Raw genomic sequence first — 27961 nt, 5'->3', positions numbered from 1 at the left:
CCGTACTGACACGGCGGGCCACACGCATGCCGTGCCGGCACGGGCACGGCCCGGCCATCCACGGGCCGTGCTTGGGCCGGCGGCTCGGCACGTGGGTCGGGACGGCACGGCCCGTTTCATGAGCCGTGCCTAACGGGCCGTGCCGAAACGGGCCGTGCCGGACCCGTGCCCGTGCCGTGCCGGGCCGGGCCGCCCGTTTGGCCACCTCTATCCGCCGATGGCGCGGTTTGTTTGAGCCGGATGACAGGTGGGTCCTATGTGATATTGGATCTGAAGGATTGCAGGATTGGGGATGAACCTGTACTTTTTATATTAGTATAGATTACTCTTGTAATTTGTTGATGTTTCAACTGTTAAAGTTTGATGTTTCATCTATGAGAATAATACATTTCAATCATGATTAAACTGTGTTTCACCATTTAATAGTCTGAAATATTTTTTATTTAGTAGTGAAACTTTTTCGAGTAGCGGTAAAACATCACATGATTGGGAGTTGGATTTGTAGTCACCGTTAGATATCTATTTTCTTGTTTTTCCAAGAAACAAAACGGGAAATGCCAAAACACCACTGCAGTGCAGTCATCCATTCCGAAAATGCCGGCACCATCAAATTAGGTTACTTTTTAATATTAGAAACATGTGGATAAAAAAATTAATAAAAGAGATGACAAAGGAAAAAATATAGAAAATTAAGATAAAAGAATAGAAAACTAAGTTAATTGAAAAATCGTTAAAATAGTTAGAAATAAGTACAACACATTAAAAATATGTTTAGTACTTTAGAAAATCTTCTAAAAATAATTCTGAACTTCTCTTTGTTCTCGCCGCCATATATCTTTGTAGCTTTTGTGTAGAAATTACTCATAACTCCGAATAAGTGCATTTAAAACTTGTTAAAATCGTTAGAAATAAGAAGAATTCATAAAATGTGTAATGTCAGTTTTGAGTTTAAATATGATGTTTTAAATTATGATATGATTATTTAATTAGTTTCACTTTTTTGGACTTACTTAACATTTGTTTATTTTATGTATAGGTGGATCAGCAATGGATGTACACCACGGGCCAATGGTCGAAAGAGTTTCTTGAAGGCGTGCATTATTTTTTGAGTGTGGGCAATGTTAACATGCATAAGGGTTTTATATATTGTCCATACAAAAAGTGCAAAAACCAGAAGAAGTATTATACATCAAGAACTATTCATGCCCACTTGTTTGAGTCGGGGTTAGGGGCGGCAATTTCCCCCGTGGGGCATGGGACCCACCCCTACGGGGGCGGGGATGGGTGCTGATTTCGACCCGCGGGAATTCGGGGTCGGGGCCCTGGCCATGGGCGGGGACGGGGGCCGGGGAGGATAGCCACCCGCGGGTGACCCGCGGAGCCCCGAGGGTGTATATTAGACTATTAATACTACCATATTGCAAGCCAAAAAGCCCATCTAGCCTATCATATATAAACCAAACCCTAAATTCCCCACCCTCTACCCATCCTCCTTTCCTCACCAACCCAGCAGTCACTCTCCACAACCACCAGACCTTCCTCAGTTCCTCCGGCGGCGGCATCGGCAGCCAGGCACGGGCGACGGCGTACCAATCATAAATTTGGTAAGCCTGGAGTAATCATCGGCTTAGAGTCAGCATCGGCTTCGAAGTCCTGAGATTAGCCGATGAGAGTTATCAAGTCGTCGGTTGTTGGATTCTTTCTATATTCGGTTAAGGAAATTGATCTACTAAAGGAAATTTATCCAGAATAGACCGAGTTCAAAGAGAATGCGGCATGGCAAGTTATCTATTAATTAGGAATAGTTTGTTAGTTTCCTTTTTAACTTTAGGAAAGTGTGTTTAGTGTCCTATAAGGACTTTATGTTTTCCTTTTATCTTTAGGAAAGTTTCTTTCTTGTCCTACAAGGACTAGTATCTACCCATGGGTATAAATATGTACACCTGGGGTCATTGTAAACGATCTCTCGATCAATACAATTCGTCTCATCGCCACCTGTTACCTTTTCTATTTTATTTTATCGTCCGGCGGGACTTGGCACCTGACGCGGGGCTGCATCGGTGTTCGATCTCTGGCTAAGGGGTAAGTCCAATGTTTCGCCGGCCTAGGCAATTGTATCGTTTACGTTGGCGTCGTTCAAGGCTGCATCAGTACATTCGACCTCTTGGATTGCTCTGGTTTGGATGATATATTTGCCTACCTATTTATCATATGTCTCTGTTAATCTAGTCTTAGCATATCAATTTAGCTCTATCGGCTGCTTCTCGTTTTAGGGTTTCTGCCGGTATCGGCTAAATCGCATTGCTAGATTAGATTAGCTTAGACATCTACCACCCTGAAAACTCAGTCAACGGCTTGATTGTTTAGATATTATGTTTCTTTTCAATACTTAGTGTTGCATCAGTTAAGTTTGATCTACTATGTCATGCTTAGAGCCATAATCTCTAGCCTGCTTCTTGATTGCCAATAAGAGTTTCATCGGGGTTTCAGCTGGTGAGTTATCTGGACGTTGCATCGGCTCATAAGGATTGCATATACATATAAGTTGGATTTAGCCGATGACAACAAAGGTTTCACTGTTTAATCTAATCTTGTGGATTTCATGACATCGGACCTCCAGCCGATGTATACTTTAACCTTCGGATCAGTGCTTATTCTATCATATCAATGCTCGCCGATTGGTTTATACTGGACTATATTATTGTTATATTTTATTATCAGTAGCCAATTGCCTATATATCATTATTTGCTAAAGTGTAAGAATCTACATTGGACGTATAGCCGATTGCTCAAAACCCTATCGCTATCGGCTGGTATCGGCATCGGTTATTATCGGCTATCTGCTGGAACTACTCCATCGGCTTGTCAACCGATCGGCTGTTTTGTCTACTATTTGCATATCTTGTCAGTTGTAGGATCAAACTGACTGGCACGCCCGCATCTCACCAATCTTTGGACCTACACAGGAGCTAAGCAGATCTCTCAGGCCGGTGTGTTCGATTTTTTCATCAACACACGGGCGGTGGCAGCGGCTAGGCGCGTGTGCTGGCGGCGTTGGCCAGGCGGGGGTGGCGGCGTCAGCGGCTAGGTCACGGGCAGCGGCGGCCAAGTCATGGGTAGCGGTGGCGGCGGCGGCCAGGCGCCGGCGACGGCGTCTGTGGCCAGGGCGCGGGTGGTGGCGTCGACGGCGGCAACAGCCATCCGCGGGCGGCAGCGGCTCGCCTCGTCGTCTTCCAGCTCGCTGTCCTCGTCGTCGTCCAGCTCGCTCAGCTGGGTATTGCGGGGCCCCGCTCACCCGCTGGGTCCCCTGCGGGGATGGGGGTGGGTGGCGTTTTCCACCCGACCACCTCTGCAGGGCCGGGGTCGGGGGGAGAAGTCGGGGAGCGGTGGCGGGGGTGTTCTAGCCCAACCCACCCCCGATCCGCCCCGTTGCCAACCCTAGTCGGGGTTCATGCGTAGCTATAATTGCTGGACCTCACACGGAGAGTTTGGGGTTGCAATGGAAGAAGACGAAGAAGAAGACGAGAACATTCCGGACTAAGCTCAATGCGGTGGATTTTAAGAAAATATAACAGGTGAGGCAGACGGGGCTGTTGAAGATAACGACGATGCGGATAATCTTGGTCAGATGTTGCACGACATACACAAGGACTGCAAAAGTGAAAAGGAGGTCCAGAAATTAGAGCGTATGTTTGCGGACCACAAAGCGTCGTTGTACCCAGGTTGTGAACAGGGGCAAAAAAGTTGGGTACCACGCTGAAATTCTTGCAATGGAAGGCCAAAAATGGTGGGAGCGACAAGGCATTTGGTGAGTTATTGAAATTTGTAAGGAACATTCTTTCGGAGGGAGATGAATTGCCCGAAACAACGTACGAAGCAAGAAGGTAGTCTGCCCTCTAGAACTGGAAGTACAGAAGATGCACGCATGTCCGAACAATTGTATCCTCTATCGTGGTGAGGAGTACGAGAACATGTGTCACGTCCAGAAATTCCCGAATAGAATTCCAAGCAGAATGTGCATTAAAATCCCCGTCCAGGACCAGCCGAGGTACACAAACGACAATGTTGACCTTCAGATCCACGTCTTACAAACATCATAAAAGTCTTACAGAAATGCAGCGGAAAACAAAAGATAACTGGAGCTAATCCTTGACTTGAACTGCAGCGGGAACACCACTCCACAGGCATCCTCGACGGCACGGACGAAGCCTACTCCTCGGAGAACCCGCCATCGGACACATACTCGAGCTCTGAGATCGGGGGAAAATAGAGCAAGACTGAGTACTACCCACTGTACTCAGCAAGTCATACCGGAATGGGGGTATGGTGCATGGATTCAACAAGGGATAGCTAAGCAGGTTCATTTGCATAAATACTGGCATTTATAAACAGGAATTGAATACGAAAACAGTTGTAATAATTAAGCAGTATTCAGCATCCACTGTCCAACGCTACACCACGTTGCAACAGGCCCAACCAACCACCTATACCATCCAACTTCATTAGACTAACTAATGTGAGTCTAATCACGGTGAATCTGGTTGACCGCCCATAACCGCGGGCGCGGCTATTCGAATAGGTTTACTCTGATCAGAGGTGTACAACTGTACCCACAAGACACAGCCCCACGACACGTTTCCGTGCGCCGACATGCCACCACGACATACCGGAAAGAGGCCGTGACAGGACCCTTCGCATAACCCCCTCTAGCCAAGCACACCACACCTCAGGTTTCACCCCCGTCCCCAGCGGGCAACGGGCAGTCCCCTCTCGTGCCTAGGTGAATCCGGAAGCGACAGAGGCCGTCGCAGGGCCCGTCCCGCTCCATCACGCCCACCCTTGCCTGGATGCGTCGACTAGAGGATAGCTACACTACAAGCCCAGCCGTTGCCCACGCTGGCTTGTAGTAAGTACGATAAATTCTTCCAGGGCATCCCGCGAACCGGTCCTTAACTGCCATGGGTGCGACCAGCAAAACTATGCACCCACAGCCCACCATGTGATTCATTTTAATTAACCAACACCAAAGCGGTGTCACTAATCCAACATGACCATTAGAACTAACAGTCTAAACATTAATATGATTTTCCCCATTGTGAACTAGTTGAACTAAGCATGGCTAAGCAAACCCTAGTCCTAACTCTAATCATGTTATAACCCAAGCTAACAAAGGAGCATGGTATCAAAATAGCATGGCTGTAATAATAGGTAACCATCCCATAGTAACATTGCAAAACAAATGCGGTATTTGAAAGAAAACATTAGGACATTTGCAATATAGGATCAATATGATCAAGTGACAAGCATGACTTGCCTTGCTCTGCTGCTGGAGGAACCTCGGCGACTATCTCAAAGTACACCGGAGCGTCGGATGAAACGGAATCTAGCGACAAACAAAGCAAACATTGCAAACAGGCTATAAGACTACTGAAACAGGGAACAAAACCATTTTTAATGGATTCTACACATTTTTCTTGATTTACTGAGACTTGAATGGGATTAAACGGAGCTCGGATGAATTAGTTATGAATTTTAGAAGATTCACTGTGTTTATTACTATAACAAAAATCCTTAAATAATTTATTGCGCAATATTAACCAGGGCTGACGTCAGCACGGGGGAAGCGGCGCCGACATGCGGGGCCCACCGGTCAGCGACTCGGGAGAGGGAGGAAGGGCGCCGGCACGCGGGCCCACTGGTCAGCGGCTCGGGAGAGGGCGGTCTACGGCGGATCGGGTCCACGGACCGGGGAGGAGCGGCGCACCACGTGGCGGCCGAACCGATGGCCCCGATCTACCCACGGAGCGGCAGCGGGAGCTCGCGGCCGGGGCGCGCGGGCACGGCGCAAACCGGCCCGGCGGCCATGGCGCGCGACGGCGCGGCGCGCTTACGGCAGCGGCGCAAGACGGCGGCCGGCGGTGAAGGCGACGGCGCAAAAGGCGACGCGAAGGCGGCTGCGCTAAGCGGCGGCTAGGAACGGGAGGGAACGGGCGGCGATAAAGGCGGCCGCCGGCGCGGCTCGGCATCAAAGCCGACCGGCCGGCTAGGTCTAACGGCGACGGCACGCGGCCGACGACGGCGGCGACCGGCGGCACGGGAGGCGGCGGCGGCAGTCGAAGGCGACGGCACACGACTTGAAGCGGCGGCGCGGCACTAAGAGGAGAGGAAGGGGAAAAAAAAAGGGGAAATGCCTCACCGAGGGTGGCCGGCGCGGAGGAAGACGATGGCGAACGACGACAACAAGCCACGGGAGGACGACGTCGGCTAGCGGACGAGCTTCGGGGTGCCCTAAGGAAGGAGAAGAGAGGGATTAGAGAGAGGGAGATGAACCACGGCGATCGGAAACCATGGCCGAAGGCGGCGGTGGAGGTGGTGCTCACCCGTGCGCGAGGGGATGAGGGCTCCGGCGACGAACCTCGACGGAGGAGGGGTGGACGGGGTGGATCTCGGCCACGCGAACCCGACGGCGGCGACGGTGCAGCCTGGCGGCGACCCTACCGGCGGCTAGCGGCGGCCGGAGCAGCGAAAAAAAGCGGCGGCAAGGGGTTGCACGGCGCGGGAGCGATGGGAGGCTCGAGAGAGTGCGGCGAAATGGGGAAAAAGTGAGAGGGGACGGCGGCGATGCTTAAATAGGGGGAGAGGGAACCGGACGTGGCCGAGAGAGGCGGGAATCGCCGGCCGACGTGGGGGAGTGGGGAGGAGAGAGAGGCGGGATTCGATTTTCGAATCCCGGCCATCTCGGGCGCGGGCGCGAGCGGGAGAGAGAGGGGAGTGGGCGCGGGAGACGCGGCGCACGCGCGGGCGTGGTCGACGTGGCCCGGGGGAGGCGGAGACGTGGGCGCGGCGGCGGTTTCGGCGCGGCGGCGCGCCGGGATCGGCGGGAGGAGGGAGACGGGCCCGACAGGTGGGCCCCACCTGTCGGCGACCCCGAGAGAGGAGGCGGGCGGCCTGGGTGGGCTTCGGCCTGCGGCCGGCCCAGCAAGGAGGAGGGAAGGAAGGAGGGGAATGGGCCGGCGGCCCATTCGAAAAAAAAGGAGGAAAAAGGGAGGGAAAAGAAAAAGAAAAAGGAAAAAGGATTTTCCCTGGAATTAAAAATATTGCTTGCTCAATTTTAATTGGTTAAAATTATTTCTAGAGCTCTAAAAATTCCACTAAAAATCCTGTTAATGAATTTCGACATGTAGAACTCAAGAAAAATTCCACATGTCAAATCCGATTATTATTTGCATTACTTTCTTAGGGTTTTCTCCTGATTTCACCAGCATTTTCTTAGGGTCATTTATAAAAATTACAATTTTGGCTTGGGAGGAAAACTTCGGGGTGTGACAACATGCCCGATTTGTAAGGCACTACGACAAAAAATTAGACAAGATGACCCAGGTGATGTTGACGGACAACCTTCAAAAAAGAGAGTTCCAACTAAGTTGATGTGTTATTTCCCTATAATACCATGGCTGAGGCGTTTGTTCAGGAAGAAAGCGCATGCTAGAATAATGCGTTGGCACGCAGAAAAACATCAACAAGACAGGATGCTGAGACACCCCACCAATGGGTTGCAGTGGCAAAACATCGACAGAACATTTGAAGACTTTGGAGAGGATACACGAAACATAGGGTTCGGTTTAAGTACGGATGGCATGAATCCATTGGGAGAGATAAGCAGCGGTCATAGCACTTGGCCTATAACCATATATATCTACAGCTTCCCCCCTTGATTATGCATGAAGCGGAAGTACATCATGATGCCAATTATTATTCAAGGTCCAAAGCAACCTGGAAACGATATTGATGTGTAGCTAAGACCATTGGTTGAAAATCTGAAACTGTTGTGAAGAAAGAAGGTGCCCCCGTGTGGAACGAGGACAAATAAGATTGGCCTACGAGCGTTGCTGACCATTAACGATTGGCCTGCACTTAGCAACCTATCCGGACAGTCAAATAATCGGTACAAGGCTTGCACGCACTGTATGGATGAAACTAAAAGTACGTATTTATAACATTGTAGGAAGGTTGTTTATATGGGCCGTCATCGATTCCTTATTGCAAGCCACCTTGTCCGGAAGAAAGCAAGCATTTCGAATAGAAGGCAGACCAACGTACTAAGCCTAAGCATCGGAACGGAAAAACCGTGTTTGCTCTGGTGAAAGATCTGAGAGTACTATTTAGAAAGGGACCTGGCAGCCAACCAATAGTGAGTGAAGACGGTCACGCGGCGATGTAGAAGAAGAAGTCTATTTTTTAGAAGATACCCTGTTGGGAAGTCTTGCACCTCACTAAGAGCCTTTACGTCAACCTGGTAGGCTTCCTAGGTTTATATGGGAAGTCGTAAGATGCACTAAAAGCACGTAATGATCTCAAGCATATGAAACAATGCGACGACCTTCATTCGGAACCGAAGGAGAAAAGAAGCCATTACTTGCGTCCAGCCAACTACACCCTGAGCAAGGTAGAGAAGGAAAGTATGTTTGAATGCTTGAAGAGTATTAAGGTACCGTTTGGATACTCCAGAACGCAATTTTGCAGAAGATCATTGATCCAGACAGTTTAATAGCGTGGTGCAATGTCTTGTCAGCTTTGAGATAATCTTTCCACCATCATTCTTCAATATAATGACGCATCTTCTATGTCACCTTGTGAAAGAGATTGGTATTCTCGGTCCTACATACCTACCCAACATGTTTCCTTTCAAGAGGTACATGGGCGTTCGAAAGAAGTACATTCATAATCGTTCTCGTCCGGAAGCAAGCATCGCCAAGGGGTATGGAACAGGGGAGGGCATTGAGTTTTGCGTAGAATTTATTGAAGACCTTTGTCCAATCAGGGTCTCTGAATCAAGTCATGAGGGGAGACTGCGGGGAAATATGACTCTTGGAAGGAAAACAATAATGAATGTAGACAACGATTTATTTCGTAAAGCGCATTTCACGGTTTTGCAACAATCTTCATTGGTGGCTCCTTAAATCGAGGAGCACTTGGCGATTGTTCGCTCCAAAAACATCGGAAAGTCCGATGCATGTATTACACGCCATCACATTGATACTTTCCCCGCTTGGCAGCGACAACATCTCATATGTAACGAGACGATTGACCAACAACTAGCCTTCTTGGCGAGAGGACTATCTTACTCAATTTTGACATTGCAGGGATATGAAATCAATGGGTATACGATTGAATACATTTTGCATACGGCCCCTTAAGAGCATCTCCAGCAAAGCACCTAAACTAAGCCCCCAATGAGTCTAAACTAAGCCCCCAATGAGTTTTTGAGTGAAGGAAGAAAAATAAAGGTATAGCAGGGCCCCTATTAAAGGCCCCCAAAATAGGAAGGCACCCAAATTTCTCCTTCACTAAAGTATATCAGGCACTAATCATGTACAAGTGTCCTAAATTTCTTCAGAATGACTAACTGTTTGTATTGAGTCGTTAATACTGCAGAACCAATACATATATGCTAAATAAATACACGTTATAAACAGTATAATCTTGGTTGCCCACACCATATTTACATGTTTGAAAACTTTGATTTTTAATTTGAATTGTGCACTTCGAAATTGTGAATTTAAGTATGGTTAAATTATATGCGTTAGAAATATTCATGTTTAAATTATTGTGGTGTTAAACGTAGTGTAAATATGGATTGTATTTTAAAATACAAGAGAAACATGAATAGAGGCTTAAAAAATAAGGGCTACTGCTGGAGTTGGAGGCATTTTTTTGGGTCTTTGAAAAATGGGGGCAGCCCTCATTTAAGTGGGGCTTCAAAATAAGGCCTATTGTTAGATATGCTCTAAGAGCAAAAATAGATTTTTACATACGGGTCACTTAAAGGAGCCGCATACGAAAATGGAGAACGATTTTAGCAAGCGATTAGTTACGGTCTGTCTGAAATCTATTGGGCCCCTCGTATAGAAAAATCAAAATCGTTTTTACAGTAGTGATAAGATCAGAAGACTCTCACCTTGATTTAATCTGCTACGTTAATCATCATTACTCGTGAAGGCAAGTTCGCAAGGGCCAAGGGCGCTAGGGCAAGGTGTGGATGCAGCGCGCGTGGGCGTCGGTGTCGCCGGTTTGCTGGGTCGCGCCATCGTCGTCCACTGGTGGAGAAACCATCTTTGGTCGGTCGCCCGAAATCCACAATTGTCTCGGTTCCACTAAAAACCGGGACTAAAGATGATCTTTAGTCCCGGTTGGTGGCTACAGCGGGCATATTTGATCTTTAGTCTCGGTTGGTGTTACCAACCGGGACTAAAAATGATCTTTAGTCCCGGTTCTAAATCTGTCAGGCCTTGTCAGGCCCCCCGATATCTTTAGTCCCGGTTGATAACACCAACCGGGACTAAAGATAGGATCTTTAGTCCCGGTTGATATTATCAACCGGGACTAAAGATCCCTGGGATCTTTAGTCCCGGTTGGTAACACCAACCGGGACTAAAGATGGATCTTTACTCCCGGTTGATAATATCAACCGGGAATAAAGCGTACGCACCAGCCCACGCACAAGCGCATGCGTAGCCCATCCTTATCTCTTTTTCTTCTCCTTCCTTATCTTCATCCTCTCCCCTTCCTCTTCTCTCACCCCCTCTCCTCCTCCCCTCCCCCTCTTCCTCTTGCAGAGGCAGCCGACGGCGGCGGGATGGAGGATGGGCGCGGGCTGGCAGCGGCCGGCCGGCGGTGGCGGGATGGAGGCGGCCGGGCGCGGGCTGGCGGCAGCCAGGTGCGGGCTGGGGCTGGCGGCGGCCGGCTGGCGGCGGCGGGAGTGCGGCCGGGCGCGGGCCAGCGGGATGGAGGACGGGCGGCGGCGGCCCGGCGTGGGCCGGCGGGATGGAGGCCGGTCGCCGGCAGCCTCGCCCTCCCCTCCTCCAGATCCGGCCAGAGGGGAAGCGGCGGGATGGAGGACGGCCGGCGGCGGCCCGGCGCGGGCCTGCGGGATGGAGGCCGGTCGCCGGTGGCCTCGCCCTCCCCTCCCCCAGATCCGGCCGGAGGGGAAGCGGCGAGATGGGTGGCCGGCCGACGGCGGGATGGGAGGCCGGCCAGTGAGTCGATTTTTTTTTTGATTTTTTTTAATTTGTGGTTTGGATGTTTTGATCTGTGAATGAATCTATGAATCGATATTGTGAATGAATCTGTGATGTTGTGAATGAGTATGTGACTCGATGTTGTCAATGAACCTTTGAATCAATATTGTGAATATATTTGTGATGTTGTGAATGAATATGTGAATGGATATTGTGAATGAATTTGTGGTGAATCTGTGAATCGTGCTGTGGAGTTGTGATGTGGATTTGGGGTTTGATTTGATGATATGCATACCACTCGATTCGGGAGAAAATAAAAAAGAAAAAAGGACTAGCTGATGGACTGCCGCTACCCTCTCTTTAGTCCCGGTTGATGACACCAACCGGGACATCAACCGGGACTAAAGATCGATCTTTAGTCCCGGTTTTTTCACCCGGGACTAAAGATAGCGATCTTTAGTCCCGGTTTGAAAACCGGGACTATAGGGGGTTACGAACCGGGACTAAAAAGCACTTCTCCACCAGTGGTCGTTCCTGGTGGTTCGTTGGTGAGTCCTCGTGAAGACGTGAGATAAAACAGTCTAACAGAGAGCGAGGTTAGAAGCGAGAAGACGAAACGTACGTTGCGTTACACTGCACCCTCGACGCCTCGATCAACTGAGTCTCGACTCGAGATCGATGATAGCCGCGGACCTCCCTGACCCCTGTTTCTGACATACTCCCTCCGTTTCAGGTTACAAGACACTTTAGCTTTAGTCAAAATCAAATTGTTTTAAATTTGGTTAAGTTTGAAGAAAAAACAATAACATTTTCAACCCAAGACAAATTTATTATGAAAATATATTCAATTATTGATTTAATGCAATTAACTTGATATTATAAATATTACTATACTTGTCTATAAGTTTAGTCAAATTTAAAATGCTTTAAATTTGACCAAAGTTAAAAACGTCTTAAAAACCTAAAACGGAAGGAGTAGTAGGCTAGCTTGTAAATTCTGACATAGTATGACACAACACGTTAATATATATTGTAAGTACTTCCACCGATCTTGAAATATATATGGTAACTTTTGTGTATGTATATATTTTGGCCTTTTCGGTCGATTAGGACGGTGGGCAGGGTTGAGGTTTATAGCAGCTCGGCGGGGGGCTACTAGTGCAGCACGACGGGTGCACGGATAAGGAACGCCGATTTGGAGTTGTCGCGCCGTCTTGTTGGCGAGGCATGGAGAGGCAGGAGAGACTGGAGTCGGGCACCGCCGCCTCGTTCCGGGCCACGCCGTAGGCGATCATCAGGAGGAGCACCGCCGCCAGAACCATCGCTTCCGGCGCCCGCTGCTGCGCAGCCACTCCTCGTCTTTTCAACATCGAACGCAGGCTCACCGGCGAGAACTTGTGAACGAACTCCGGCGTGGCGCCGGCCGGTCGTCCAGTCTGATTTCTTGGCTAGAGGTGCTTATTACTGGCTAGCACTACTCTCTCTGGTCATTAGTTTGCTACTTATATATAGACCCTCCGGTATACATATATAATGCCGGACCAGCTGCTGCCCGGTTTACTGGTCTCGATCCACACCACCATAGCGTGACTTTTCTTGGTTCTAGAAAGATTATGACCCTGTTTAGATGGGACTAAAACTTTTAAGTCCCTATCACATCAGATGTTTAGACACTAATTATAAATATTAAACATGAACTATTAATAAAACACATCCATAATCTTGGACTAATTCGCGAGACGAATCTATTAAGTCTAATTAATTTATGATTAGCCTATGTGATGCTACAGTAAATATTCTCTAATTATGGATTAATTAGGCTTAAAAAATTTGTCTCGCAAATTAGCTTTCATTTATGTAATTAGTTCTGTAAGTAGTCTATATTTAATACTCGAAATTAGTGTCGAAATACAGAGACTAAAGTTAAGTCCCTAGATCGAAACACCACCGTATACTCCCTCCATCCCATAATATAAAGGATTTTGAGTTTTTGTTTGTACTGTTTGACCACTCGTTTTATTCAAAAAATTTTGGAATTATTTTTTTTGACTTACTTTATTATTCAATGTACTTTAAGCACAACTTTTCGTTTTTTATATTTGCATAAATTTTCTGAATAAGACGAGTGGTCAAAAATGTAAGAAAAACTCAAAATCCCTTATATTATAGGAAGAAGGGAGTACTAATAAAATTTACCTAATTATAAGGTGACGAAGAAACATCCGCTTGATTCCTTTGATGTGATAAACATGTACAGCCAAAACCCAACCGGTAGAATTTTCTACGGCTAGTTGTCTCTTTTTGTGTGACTAGCAGGCTGGGTCGAAGATTGATGGAATGTGAGGTTCATGGAAAGCCCAAGGTATACACGCCAGAACAAATGAACGATTGAATGGTGTGCATGCACGCTATCCTCTATCCATTGTGCACCTAATATAATGCGTAGTCATATTTAACATTATCTTCAAAACTAATATTGGACTTCTTAGTTTCTTAAATAATACGATATTTGTATGAACAAAACTACAACAATAGAAAAGTAAATTTGAGTCAATTCAGTGATATTATTTATTAATATTAGACTAATCATTGATCAAAATTCAGATTTAAATATTAAAATACGTACACGCCTTAACTATATAAAAAAGCGAGTACATTAATCTCCAATGAGAGCTAGTGTCTGACGACGACCCTTCAACGCATCAAATTAAATGAATGCACCTTTTAAATTTCTTTTTAGTATGCGTGCCAATATAGTACATATATTCTAAATTTTCCTTTATCTTGGGAATAAGAAATACCATATTTTTAGGGATGGTTGAAATTGCAGCATATGGCAGGCCTTGACGGCGGAGGCTACTATAAATCGGACATCCGATCTATTGCAAAAGATCAGATGCCCACGTCAGCATGACGTCATCAAGCATGCATGCATGCAAAACTATTTTAAAATATTTTTTTCTCTTAAATTATTTATCCAAATCATGATCCGATTACACGATTAAATTCGTTGTAATTAAATATTTAAAACAAGACCACACATGGATATATTCCGATGAAAAAACTAGCTTATTATTGAATCATTTTTAAATGTTGCACGTTGTTCCACTAAGTATATCAGAATTGTTTCACTAGGTAGATAAAAAATGTTTCAATCTTTTAAGTCGAGCGTTGTTTTACCTTATATGAAAACAATGTTTCAGCAAATAGCGAAAGAATGTTTCAAGTAACTGCAATATTTCATCCATACAAAGTGAAACATTATAAGTACACTAGGTCAAACATTTTTGGTGGAACAACAAATGAACGAATTCCCTTAATAGAGGGTTTCCATCATATGTGGGTGATTTGTTGCAAAAAAAATATTTCAATTCACTGCAACATTAGATCTATACATAGTGAAACATTGTGAGTACACTAGGTGAAACATTTTTAGTGGAACAAAAGAAATGAAACGAATTCCCTTAATAGAGGGTTTCCAAAATATGCAGGTGGTTTTCAAAATAGCAGCCAACCTCCTTTCGGGCAGCTGTGAGTGGCATGCAGCTTGCCAGCTTAACCGGCGAAAAAGAATGCAACTGAAAGGAAAAGAAAGGAAGGAGGGAAGAGAAAACGGGTTTTTTCGGGGGGGGGGGGGTCATAGTGACGCTGGCGCAGCCACAGCGTGGTGCGCAAAAGTGGGATGAGCGCAAGCGTCAGGAGGGAGCACAATATTAACAGAAAAAAAACTCTCAAGTTCTACTAGCTGGTGTGAACTACCAATGCAATAGTACATCTCCCTCTGTCAAGGAGTGATCCTCTCTAGCGGGAGATCGTGAGATCGCCCTTTTTGTGAGTTCGGTCGGGGGAAAGAGCTTGCCTCTAGAGATCGCGTATCCGCCCTTAATGCTACTAAGTCACGTATGAGCGACAAGATTATACATGTTCGGGCCGCTATGGAGCGTAATACCCTACTCCTGTGTGTGGGATTAAGGTTGAGTGTTACAAAGGCTCCTAAACTCCGGAGAGGGCTCTCGCTCTTCTTCTCCTAAAGTTCAGGCTTGCTGAGAGTCGTCCCTTTTTTCGGTGGGCAAGGTCCTCCTTTTATAGCTCAAGGGGATACCACATGCACCGCCTCTACCTACTTTTTCATGGGAGGGGGACCCACTTCACCTTGTCCGTGCCACGATCCGCGCCTTCGCTCGGAAGCTAAGCAGCAGCCTGTCCTTGAGCGCGACCCAGCGCCGCCCCTCGCCTGACACGAGGGACAACCCTGCCATCCCCTCATAAATGGGTGAAGACTTGTGGTGGTCCTCCTCTCGTGGAGGGAGCTCCGAATGACGCTCCGATGGGACGGGTCATACCTACCTCCACTCCACCGGATACAGAGGCGACGTGGGGGCACGGCCGCCTGTCCAATCGGTCTTGACCGGCGATGGGCCGGTCACATACTTGGTCAGTCCTGACTGACGTGCGTCAGTCAAATGGCACTGCAAGTCTGCCCCTACCGCATTAAATGCGGTGAGGGGCAGTTGGGGCGCCGCGCGCATTGATAGCGGTTCAGCCTGGGTCCCCTCCCCGCTCGCTCCCCCTACCACATGGCAGTTGGGCGAGGGCCTCGGGGCAAGGCAGCGCGAGGGCCCGAGGGGCATGACGTGGCACCCCGAGCCCCCCCTCCTCGGCCACTTCTGCAATTCGTGAGGCGTGGGGGTAGGGCCAGGCTGTAGGGCCACGTGGCTGGATGGGCCACTTTGCATACCCCTGGGCCCATATCTCCGACACCCTTTATCCTAAATTGTACTCCTATTTTTTTGAATGGACATGATTGTCGACGTTTGATGTCTCGACTACGGTATTTGGACAGTATGGGGATCGTCGGTGCTAGGATATACGCGAGACTGAGGTAAAAGAGATGGAGACAGGAATTTTTATACAGGTTCGGGCCCCTGAGTGGTCAGGTAATAACCCTACATCCTGTTGGCCGGAGCCGGAGTTGCTTTTATTTACCATAACCACACCAGTACAATATGTGGGGTAGCCTATCTAACTGTTGTCGACATGTCGGTCTGAAGGTCTGACTCGTAGTCGACAACAGGGTAGTCTTCCTCCTCGAATCCGTGCCCGGCGAGATCAGAGATAGCGCTTTCGTATCTCCTGACGGTATCCGGAGGAATCGTAGGGGAATAGCCATGCCTATCCTGAAGTCGATATCCGGCGGCATGTCTTGGCGTATGTTGGCTTGTATGTTGTGGCTTCTGGTGGGCGTGTGTTGATTGTCATGGGTGTCTTCCATGGTCTCGTGGTGGTCATCGATGAGGTGGTCATCCCGATCGTGGTGATCGTGTTGGTCGTCTCATGGTGAGTCTGTCTGTCCCCCTGTCCTCCTAGGGGGGCTTGTATTTATACCCATAGGTATTGTCACGCCCTGAAGTTTTCCCCCCTTTGCTTGCTTTAAAAATTGGCTAAATAAATCGTCCGAAGAAATTATCTTAATTAACCTAGAGCTAATTCCCTAATTAATAAATGCAAATAATAATCGGAATCGGCATGTGGAATTTTTCTTGGATTCTACATGTCAAATAATGCTAACAGGATTTTTAGTGGAATTTTCAGAGCCTTGGAAATAATTTTTATCAATTAAAAATCACCAAAGTGCAATTTTAATCCCAGGAAAATCCTTTCTTCTTTTCTTTTTCCTTTTTCCTCCTTTTTTCCTCTTCTTGGGCCGTCGGCCCAGTCCACCCGTCGCCCGCGCTCGGCCTCCCCTTGTGGGCCGGCCCGTTCTCCTTCCCCCTCTCTCCGGGACGCTGACAGGTGGGGCCCACCTGTCAGGTCGTCCCCTTCCTCCAGCCACCCGCCTCCAACGGCAACCGCCGCCGAATCCGCCACGCCGCCGCCTCCTCCGCTCTTTCCGCGCCCACGCCGCGCCGCTCCCGCGTCCTCCCCACGTCGCCGCCTCTTCCCCCGCATCTCCCGGCCCGCGCGCGCGCTCGAGAGGGCGGGATTCGAGTTCGAATCCCACCCCTCTTTCTCTCTCTCCTCCCCACGTCGCCGGCTAAATCGGGAGGGTTCCCGGCCACGTCCTCCCCTCCCTCGCCCATTAAATCACTCTCCCGAGCTCCCTCTCTCGTTTCCCCCATTTGCCGTCCCCTCCCGTGCCTCCTACCGAGCCCGCGCCGCTCGCCGCTAGCGCCGCCGCTTGCCGCCGCCTCCGGCCGCACGCTGCCGTCGCTAGAGCCGTCGCCACGCCGCGCAATCACCGCCGCTAGCTTCGCCGCCGCGAGAGCTACCTCGGCCGCCGCTTCGTTGCCGCGAATCACCGCCGGAGCGCCGTCTCCCTCGCGCCGCCGGTGAGCTCGCCATGGTTTCCATCTCCGGCCATTTCTCCTCGCCGTGCCGCGGCTCCTCTCTTCTCCCTAACCCGGTCATCGCCTTTCCCAGGTTGTGCTCGACCCCGTCCGCCGTTGTCGGAAGCGCCGGCCGCCGCTCGTCTCTTCCCACGCCGGTCACCGCCATCGCCTCGGTGAGGAATCCCCTCTCCTCCTTCCTTTCCTCTCTCTCCCATGAGCGCCGCCGCCCTCCGCGCGTGCGCCGTCGCCTTCGTCTGCCGCCGCCGGTCTGTGCGCCGTCCGCCGCCGCCTCCCGCGCCGTCGCTTGCCGTTGCCGGCGCTCGCGCGCCGCCGCCGGTCATCGCCGGTGACCGCGCGTGTCACCACCGGCCGCCATGGCTGCCGGTCGGCTTTGAAGCCGAGCCGTGCCTAGCCGCCTCCCCCGCGCCGTCCGATCGCCTTTGAGGCCGATCCGGACCGTCGGTCCTGTGGACCGGCGGTGGACCACCCGCGTGGTCCCGGTACACGGTGGACCGGCCACCTTGTGCCGCTGACCCATGGGGCCCGCTTGCCAGCCGCCCCCTCTCCCTCTCTTAGTGCCGCTGACCAGTGGGGCCCGCATGTCGGTGCCGCCCCACCCCTTGCTGACGTCAGCCCTGGGGCAATATTGCGCAATAATTAATTAAGGACTTTTCTTTATTAGTAAAAACACAGTTTATCTTCTAAAATTCATAAGTAATTCATCCGAGCTCCGTTTAAGTCCATTCAAGTCTCAGTAAATCAAGAAAAATGCAAAGAATCCATTAAAAATGGTTTTGTTTCCTGTTTCTGTAGTCTTATAGCATGTTTTGCTTGTGTGCTTTGTTTGTCGCGTAGGTTTCGGCCGTTTCGTCGATCCACGGTTTCTCGAAGACGTTGCTGAGGTCTCGTCAGTGCGAGAGCAAGGCAAGTCATGCAATACGTTTGATCATATTGTACCCAATTTACAAATATCCCGCATTTCTATTAAATGTTGCATCCTTTTACAATGTCATGTGGGATGGGTCCTAATACTCAGCCATTTATTGTTTACCTTATGCCATTGATAACTTGGGTATCAAAATGACTAGATGTTGGTTTAGGAAATGCTTAGCCATGCTTAGTTCAACTAGCACACACATGGGGATCACATTATTACATAGACTTTGACTATGAGCATAGCTTTGGATTGGTGCCACCGCAATGGTGTTAGTTAATTAAAATACATTGAATGGTGGGCTGTGGGTGCATGGTTTTGCTGGTCGCACCCATGGCAGTTAAGGACCGGTTCACGGGAAACCCTGGGAGACTTACCGTGCTTACCACAAGCGGGAGTGGGTAACTGCTTGATCTGAAGTATAGCTCGACCCTTTCCTAGGCACCGGTGGCGAGGGTGGGCGTGATGGAGTTGGGTCGGCCGGGGTGTCCGGTTGTCCAGCTGCCGGATTCACCGCGGCGCAAGAGGGGACCGCCCACTGCCTTTTGAGGGGTGGGGGTGAAACCTTAGCGTGGTGTGGATGGTTAGGGGAGGGTTATGTGGAGGGTCTTGTCACGATTTCCCCCTTTGCAGTATCATGGTGATACTTCGGGGCATGGCGACATGTGTGGAATCGTGTCTTGTGGGTACAGTTGTACACCTCTGGCCAGAGTAAAACTATTCGAATAGCCGTGCCCGCGGTTATGGGCGATCAACCAGATTCACCGTGATTAGTCTCACCCCTAGTTTAGCTTAATGAACTGGTGTAGTTCAGGTGGTTGGTTGGGCCTGTTGCAACGTGGTGTAGCGTTGGACAGTGATTGGTTAATATTGATTAATTACTACAGCTGTTTTACTGCTTTCAACTACTGCTTTGAAATGCCTGCTTTATGCAAAAGAACCCCTAGCTTCCTTTGGTTATATCATGCATCATACCTCCTCTTCCGGTATGACTTGCTGAGTACAGTGGGTAGTACTCAGTCTTGCTCTCTTTTCCCCCACAGCAGAGCTGAAGATCTTCCTAGTTGGAGCTGTTTTGTCAAAGTTGGTTTCGTCGCTGCCGTCAAGGATTGCCTGTGGAGTGGAGTCGCCCGCTGCTGAAGTCAAGCCTCCCGGTTTAGCTCGCTTTTATCTTTTCCGCTGCATTTGTAATCTTTTCTATTTTTGTAAGACGTGGATCTGTATGTCAACAATTGTCGTTTGTGTACCCTGGCTGGTCCTGGACAGGGATTTAATGCACATTCAGCTTAGAAATTCTGGTTCGAGAATTTCTGGGCGTGACAGGTATCCCCTTGTCCAAGTAGAACTAGGGCAACCAATATGGATACAATTCGAGTAGTCCTTGTCGTTTCCATGTAGAACTCTGGTTGTCTTTCCTTATCCGGAACTCCCTCCATAACTGAAGTCAGTTTCCGTATAGGACATGGTATGTGGTGGGTCCTGCCGAGATTTAGTCAACTACTATTAGGTATGTGGTATCCATAACCATACAATGATCTTGGAGAGTAGAGACAATAGCAGACTATAAGCCAGCTATAAACATATTTTAAAAAGATAAAAGAAAAGAGAGAAAAGCAGCAGGCTAGCTGCAGCACGAACATCAAGACGTAATGTTTATATGACAGGTGAGACCAGATATTAATAGTATAGTAAGCAACTATTGTATGAATTGGCTATATATAATTTAAAGCTAGTAGTTGGCTATTGCGCTCGCATGCCATTCATTTATAGCTCTAATAACTTGAATTGTTGACAAAATCTATGAAAAATATATTGATCTACAAATTATACCTTTGACTTTATATATACATGATGCTCAAAACACATGCATAATCCCTACAAATCAAAGAAAATAGGTCTTATTTACGTGTATATATATGTTTTTCTCTTACATTACATAAATCTAGTTGGGCGGCCCGCGCAATTGCGCGGCTAGCATCAATTTAAAATTATCTATTTTTTACACATGATTTTATTTAAAATTATCATTCCCGTGATTCCAACAATTTTATAGATTTTAAAAGGCACGCCAGTCGCTACCCCTTACTTCTTTGTCACCTTTTTATTTGCTTGCTCGATCTACCACTACTTCTATTTATTCTCTTTGGAACATTAGGCCTTATAGTTTTAGAGTTTTTTTGTCTTGTTGGGTTTCGTTTTCATAAATTTTAGAAGTATCATCAAACATCGCCAATTTTACTACTCTATGGCCCGTCCACTGCCACCTCTCTTTATCGTCATTGGGATTTTAAAAATCGATAATAATTATTGTTTGTGTTCTTTTTTACTTTCTATAAATCTCGCCAAATCTTTAGTGGCTTTGCCACTGTACTCCCCTGCAACGCGCCCGCTACCTCCCCTCCTTATTGTCATTGAGATTTTAAAAATCGAACATGATTATTATTGGGGTTTATTTTTACTCTCTATAAGTCCCGCCAATCTTCGTGACCATGCTGCTTAACGGCATGCCCATCATTACTCCTCTTAATCGTCATTGGGATTCTATTGAGGTTTTCTTTATAGTTTTTAAATATCACATCAACTATTAGCACTCTACTCCTTTATAGGCCTATTGCTTCTCCCCTCTTTATTATCATTTGTCATCGTTGTGTTCTAGATGGACTTTTTTTAAAAAAGAAATTGCATATTTTTCATTCCGATATTTTTATTCATAAATTATATTCCTACTTGAACTCTTATAAAATTTTTTTTTCGAACTTTAATTAATCTCGTCCTGTGTTCTATTGTCCCTTATTTCAACAGTTTTTATGTTCTATTAAAAAATTTAGTTATTTATAAATTGTATTATAGTTGAGCTCTTATTTTTCTTTTTCTATTTTATGAATTTATTTTATTTTTTATTTTGAATTTTAATTAATCTCGTATTGTGTTCTATATAGACTATTCTTTTAATATTTCTTATTTTTTTTTTATTTTCAATTTGAACTTTTTTCCAAAATTGTATTCCTACTTGAACTCTCCTTTTTATTTTTCTAATTTTAGTTTTGTTTGATTTTTTATTTTAAATTTCAATTAATATTGTATTGGTTCTTATGTGGACTCTTCTTTCAATATTGCTTATATTTAATTTCGAATTTTATTCCTACTTGAGCTCTTCTTTTATTTTTTTTTCTAATTTTGGATTTTATTTTATTTTTTTTTCTAAATTTTAATTAATTTCGTATTGGGTTCTTATATGGACCCTTCTTTCAATATTCCTTATTTTTAATTCCGAATTTCAATTATTTTTAAGTTGTATTCCTACTTGCACTCTTCTTCTTTTCTAATTTCAGATTTTATTTTATTTTTATTCCGAATTTTGATTACTCTCGTATTGGGTTCTTATATAAACTCTTATTTTTATATTGCTTATTTTTAATTCCGAATTTCAGCTATTTTTAAATTATATTTATACTTGGACTCTTCTTTTCTTTTTATCTGATTAATGTGGAAATTTCTAACCTCCACAGCGAACATGGTGCCTCTTTTCAAGGCTGTTTTAATAATATAATAGATCTCCGTAGCGTTAGCACAAGCACATTACTAGTTGCAGTAGATTAGAATTTTACATTTGGTATAAAATAAGATCGATCAAAATAGTTCCCCTCGCAGAAAAAATGAACAAAATAATTCTTCTAAATATTGTCAATCATTTTTTTCTAGAAATACAATGTAAATGCAGACGCTTACAATGTACGCACACTCATCCATCTAATCACACATCCAAATCAATAGATCCATGTAGCTAGGAATACGAAATTCCAACATCTTGGACTGAAGTTGTGTCAAACAATATCTAATCTCTGAGATGTTGTATGGGGTTACTAACGATGGTTTTTCATTAGTCAAATTAGTACCATCGGAGGCATATTATGAATAATCAAATTGCAAAATAGATTTATCCAGATTTCATAAAAAAAATATTACTAGTTGTTTATATCCATTTTGTACGCTAATTAATGAACCGAGTTCTAACAGTAGCTGATTAAATTTTGGAAGCATTTTTATCCATGTGTCACAATGTGCTTGAATGAAGAAAAAACCCACTCTCGACAACTTGGCGAAGGAACCAAACATTTTCTCTTAATCAATAATTCGGTATCATGTACTACACCCGTATTTTGAAAATAACATTTAACCATATTCATCTAATTTAAAACATAGTATATTATTCATACTAAAATTTCTTTAATGATAAAGCAGGTCACATTAAAATATAGGAGTATTATATAATTTTGTAATAAAATCAATAATTACTCCATCAAATATCATAATCAATAGTCAACGGTGCCATCTATTTAAAAGAAAATGAAAATGGATGTAGTATTGTAGGAACTAAGGATAACGTTAGCCGTTGGATCTAGGACAAGTTTTCTTTAGATCCCTCTATTTGTCACCGAGACTGAAATTCATCCCTGAACCGAAATACTAGATATAACGAGTCCCTTAACTTATAAAACTGCTACACCGCAGATCCTAGGCAGTATACTCTCTGGTCTAAGCAGACGTGGCGCGTGGGACCCACGTAGGTCCTGCATATTAGCGGCCTCCTTCTCTCCACATGTTCGGCACCCGCATCAATCGCGCCTCGACGCCCTTTACTTCTAAGCATGGTTTGAAATTTCGATTCGAAATTCTATAATTTCGGCCCCCACTGGCAAACACAAATTTCTCCAAAATTTTTTATTTATTGTCAAATATTTGTAAATTTGGTCAAAATTTATTCAAATTCAATCAAAATATATTAAAAATTCAAATAATTTTAGTCCGGGTATCACCAAATTTTCAGCAACCACCGAAATTGCAAATCCTGCTTCTGCGTCACCATGACCACCGTCGGCTAATGTGACCTCATCCCCGCCCTGCCGCCCCGGCGCCTTGCGGCTGGACCGGGAGAGTTGGGATGGTGGTGAGAGCTAGGGTTAGAAACTTAGACTAGTGTTTGGGCTTTTTTTTTTTTTTTTTTGGTATTGGACCAATGGGCCTGAAATAGTGGGGAGAAAAATGGTGGGAGGGATAGGAAACGTTTTTAGTTTAAGCTTCTTTTGAATAGGTAGGCTTTTTTTCTTTTTTCATATATACATATGGAACTTCATATATATATTTGTTGTTTAAAAATCTTGGGTATTCATTTGAATACCCATGAATCATCGTGGGTCTGCCCCTCAGAAGGAGGTGGGCTGAATCAATCAGGCGTGGCTCGTTGCTTGTCTTCCCATGGCTGGGACTGGGAGGCGACGTACGTGCTCGAGTGCTCGGGTGACGTCTGTCATGGAGGGGCAGAGTTTGGGGTTGTTGCGGAGGCAGAGCAAGTTAGGTTGACGTCGACGAGCTGGTAGAAGGTGCGGCGGGGGTAGCGGCCCCTGCGACGCCGGGTCGGCCATGTTAGAATAATTGGGCTAGGCCCAACTTATCCTATTAAATCTCAAAGGCCCATAATAAGTGTTAAGAATAATAAAACCACCTTAGGATTTAAGCGAGGAATATCTCAACCTAAATAGGGAATTATTGGAGGCTCCCTGTTGACTGGTTGAGGTGGGGGTCGAGGCGGGCGTGCGTGCATGCGTCACGTCGCTACTCTTTTGCAGCCACTAACCCACGTTCCCACGACTGCCTCCACAACAGCGCGTCCACGTTCCCACGATCTACACCGAGTAGGCGGGTGATCAGGTTTTTGGGGAGTGTGTCAGGTCCCAAAATTAACGATTCAGAAACCTGCAGCCACTAACCCACGTTCCCACGACTGCCTCCGCAACAGCGCGTCCACGTTCCCACGATCTGCACCGGGTAGGCGGGTGATCAAGTTTTTGGGGAGTGTGTCGGGTCCCAAAATTAACGATTCAGAAACCGACATGTTTACACTGTATCAAGCCCTAGATCAGTAGATTGATACATGTTCAACAATCTGGATCTTCATTGCATACATTTTGACATGGCTCCAAGGGAGATATTATTATAAAATACATGGGTATTTACAAACTTGTGGCTAACTAATATAGCAGAAACTATAGAATAAATCAACTCTAATGTTTTGCTATAGAGTTAAACCATCTAACAATACTAGATTTCAAGACTAGGTTTAAAGGGAACTAACTTATGTGATTGAACTCCCGGCTTTGATAAGAACTCGATCCAAATGGACTCTGAAAAAGGGGGTTGAAGCAAGGGTGAGTACAATGTACTCGGCAAGCTATTATATTCAATATGAATGTATGAATTAGTAGTATTTCAGTAGGGCTATGATTACTTGCAGTAAGCAGAGAATATAGAAGGATAAATCCTGCAATGTGTTTGATGCAACAGTATTTAATAAAATTTGGAATTAAGTTTCTAACCAAATACCATATGAGTCCCGATACTCAATTCCGTGAGCACGGCTATTCGAATAGTTTCATGAATATTCTACTGCAGTAGATGTACGCTTTACCCGCAGTCCACGACTTGCCAATATTCATTAGCTTAGTCATGGCCCAGTATTAGGTTATCAATAATTGTGGCACCTGTTCCATGAACTCTAGTCCCCATGCGCTCTGAACGTAACGTTATCAGCAGCGAGAGGAGTTCTGGCGTTCTCGGGGTTTTTAGAGAGAACTGGATGAGAGACCCCACGTCATCTCAACCAGGTTTCCATAAAATCACACACATAGCTCATGAGCGAAAATCAGTATATTTACCTGCGCCTCGGTAAATATCATAAGATGCCCTGCTCGGCATAAGATTGCCTCCTACGCGAGGACATACAAAAGGAACCACTGTACAGAGGTATCACATTGTTAATTAACATAATATCTAGGTCTGTCCCTATTCTAGAAGCTGCGGTCGTACTCGTTCGTTTGACATAAGTATTTGGTAAACTTATATCGACTGAGACAATACTAGCCACCCGGAAATCAACCAAATTTTACGTACTGTCCCAATCTAAGTTCATTATATTTTTATGCAGTCTAACTAGGCAGGGCTAAGCAAAAGCTAGCATATCTGGTTTGCTATATATTCAGGTTATGCATTCAAAATCATGAATGGCTAATGCATAGAATAGAAATATAGAATATAGGGTAATTATGTTCAAGGGAGGAATAATAACTTGCCTTGCTCCAACGCAAATAAATCCAAGATAGACAACCTGATTATCCGATCCTCGAAATACCACAGGTTGCCATCCAAAATAAAATAGACTCTACTAAGAAAGAGGAAGAACCAATTTCAATAAAATCCATAAAATAACAAGAAAACGATAAACAACTAAAAGGGCTAGGGTTTAGGGTATAACCTATCTCCTTTATAGGGTGTAGGGATTACTGGGCTAATATGTGTATGTTCTGAAGGGTTGGAGGCTAGAGGGGATTAAGTAACAATTGTCACTTATATTTTATGTGTGGTTTTTGGTTTCTTGGATAATAGGGGATATACCGAATAATCTAACTGGTTAAGTGGATATGTGGCTAGCATTGGTCGAGGTTGGGCTTTGGTAGGAGAATGGCTAGGATTTAGTTGTTCTCGAGTCGATGCTGAAATAGGATAGCATATCGGCTCGTATTTCATGCATAGGCTATGGGTAGTAGAAGGGTAAATGGTTGGTATGGAGTTTGGATAGTAGGCTGGCTGGGGTTTCATTTGATTAAGCAGCTGATATCGAGGTAGGATGAATATCGGCTGGGATTTGGGTGTTTGCTAGTCGTTGCTAGAGTTGGGCAGTATAACGACTAGAATTGGTATCTTCTCTGGCCGGTGTCAACAAATAGCATAACGGCTAGTGGGGTATGAAGTTTGTGTGGGTTTAGTGGGGCGGAAGTGTTACTCCGACAACCGTGAGTGGCGGCGGAGCGGCTAGGATCACACAGAGCCCAAGAGCTAACTGTGCGGCGTGCTGTGGAGGTCGAGGGAATAGTGAAGCTCCGACCACTATACGCATCAAGGCGTGGGGTGCCAGGAGCAGCACTTCGACCTTAGGTTTGGTTTTTGCCGGGCTTTACAACCAACGGTCCGACGTCGGGGATAGTAAACCGCGAACGTCCCCATGGAAGACGTAAAGTTCCAACCGGCGGCTTTTTAGTGGCTAAAGGGGTAATTTGGAATAAAAGAAAATATTTGAAAAGCAAATATAAATTTAAGTTGTAAATTCAATTATAAGATTTAATCAAATATTTATTCAAATAGTATTTGAATAAATTAAGGAAATTCAAATAAAATCTTAAAATAGCAAATTTGGTATCAAAATATAGATTTTGAGTTTATATGAATTTAGGTCCAAGTTTGACTGGAATCGGATCTACGGTTTAGGAGATATAGGCTTCTAAAGATTAGGATTTGAATTAAATAGAGAAAATACGAAGAGTTACTGTGCAGGGGCCCACCTGTCAGCCTTTCTTTTTCTTTTTCTTTTCCTTCTTCTTCTTCCTCCCGTTCCTTTCTTTCTCCTCCTTCCAGCCGGGTAACAGAAGGGAGAGAGGGAGGAGGGGCGCCGGCTCTTCGGTAGTTTGAAGACGGCGACGCCGGTGTCGGGTAGTGTTCCCGAGTACCGCGCATCCAGGGAAGTCGGTAGCTGGCAGAGAGGGAGAGGGAGGATGCCGGAACGGCGACAACAAGAGCTCTCTTCGGCCGGCAATGGTGGGTGGCGGTGATGGGTGGTGGCGGTGGCTAAAGGAGAGGGGAAAGGGGAAAAATGGAATCCTCTCATCGAGGAAAGCTCGATGGCGCGAGGTATTGGCCGGTATTACTCCGGTGAGGGAGATCGGCCAATGATGGTGGTGGCCGGTAATGGCCAGGAGAGAAGGAGCTCGGAGAGCTCGATGGTGTGGAGGGGAAAAGGGGCAGCCTCGCCGAATACTTATAGGTGGCAAAAGGCGGTGGCGCAAGGCGGTTCCAGAGGGGAAGATCAAGGAGAACTTCGTGACGGCGCCGTGGAAAAGAAAATGACGGCGTCGGCTCTGTGCTCCGATTGGATGTCGACGGCGGCGCGCACACACGTCGGCTGCCAGGGAGTTGGGCGGCTGGGAAGGGAGGACACGGCACGGCGTCGGCGCGACTTGGCGGCGAAGGAAGGGCAGCAGCGACGGTTTCTTAGAGAAGGAGAAAACGGCGGAGGAGGAGGGCAAGGCACGGCAGCGGCGGAGAAGGACGAACACGGCACGGTGTCAGCGGCGGCGCAAGTTGGCGGCTCGGCTGGGTGTTGGGCCGGCTTGGGCCGAAGGAGAAAAAGAATTTCGGCCCAATTTAAGTAGAATTGGTTTCTCAATTTTGAAAGGAATTTGAATGGTTTGGTTTGAAGAGAATTTAAATTTGGAGAAAGCTAACAAAGGAGATATTTTTCCCAATTTATTTTGAGTGCAATAATTTGGAGATAAAATATATTGAAATTTGATGCACTCAAATGAAAGGTAGGGGTAATAAATAGAGGCAGATAAATAGGATTTGAATCCTAAATTTGATAGTAGAAGTATTTGAAGAATTATTTGTGGCTAATAGGGAAAGTTGAGTAAAGAATATAAATTGGTATTTTCTTAGCACAAGAGCAATTATTCACAATATTTGCAATAATACTATTCTTGTGCCGAAGAGGAAATGAAGCCACAGGAATTAAATCAGTGGCTAGATCAAAAGGAAGAATTTGGATATTTGTATCGAGAATCAAAGGATGGGTT

General features: G+C 46.1%; 1 long non-coding RNA gene across 1 annotated transcript; it reads right to left on the bottom strand.

Annotated features, from left to right (window-relative positions):
* Positions 1 to 24214: 24214 nt before the first annotated feature.
* On the bottom strand, positions 24215 to 27116 carry LOC107279554 (uncharacterized). The gene is made up of 3 exons (XR_010738152.1): positions 26675 to 27116; positions 25409 to 25500; positions 24215 to 24463 (listed from the first exon to the last, which is right to left on the bottom strand). It is a non-coding gene; the product is annotated as an uncharacterized lncRNA (long non-coding RNA).
* Between the last annotated feature and the right edge of the window lie 845 nt (positions 27117 to 27961).

This window comes from Oryza sativa, chromosome 12 (genome assembly GCF_034140825.1).
Source record: "Oryza sativa Japonica Group chromosome 12, ASM3414082v1".
NCBI lineage: Eukaryota > Viridiplantae > Streptophyta > Magnoliopsida > Poales > Poaceae > Oryza > Oryza sativa.
The sequence above is the reverse complement of the archived record's forward strand: the minus strand, read 5'-3'. Positions and strand labels throughout refer to the sequence as shown.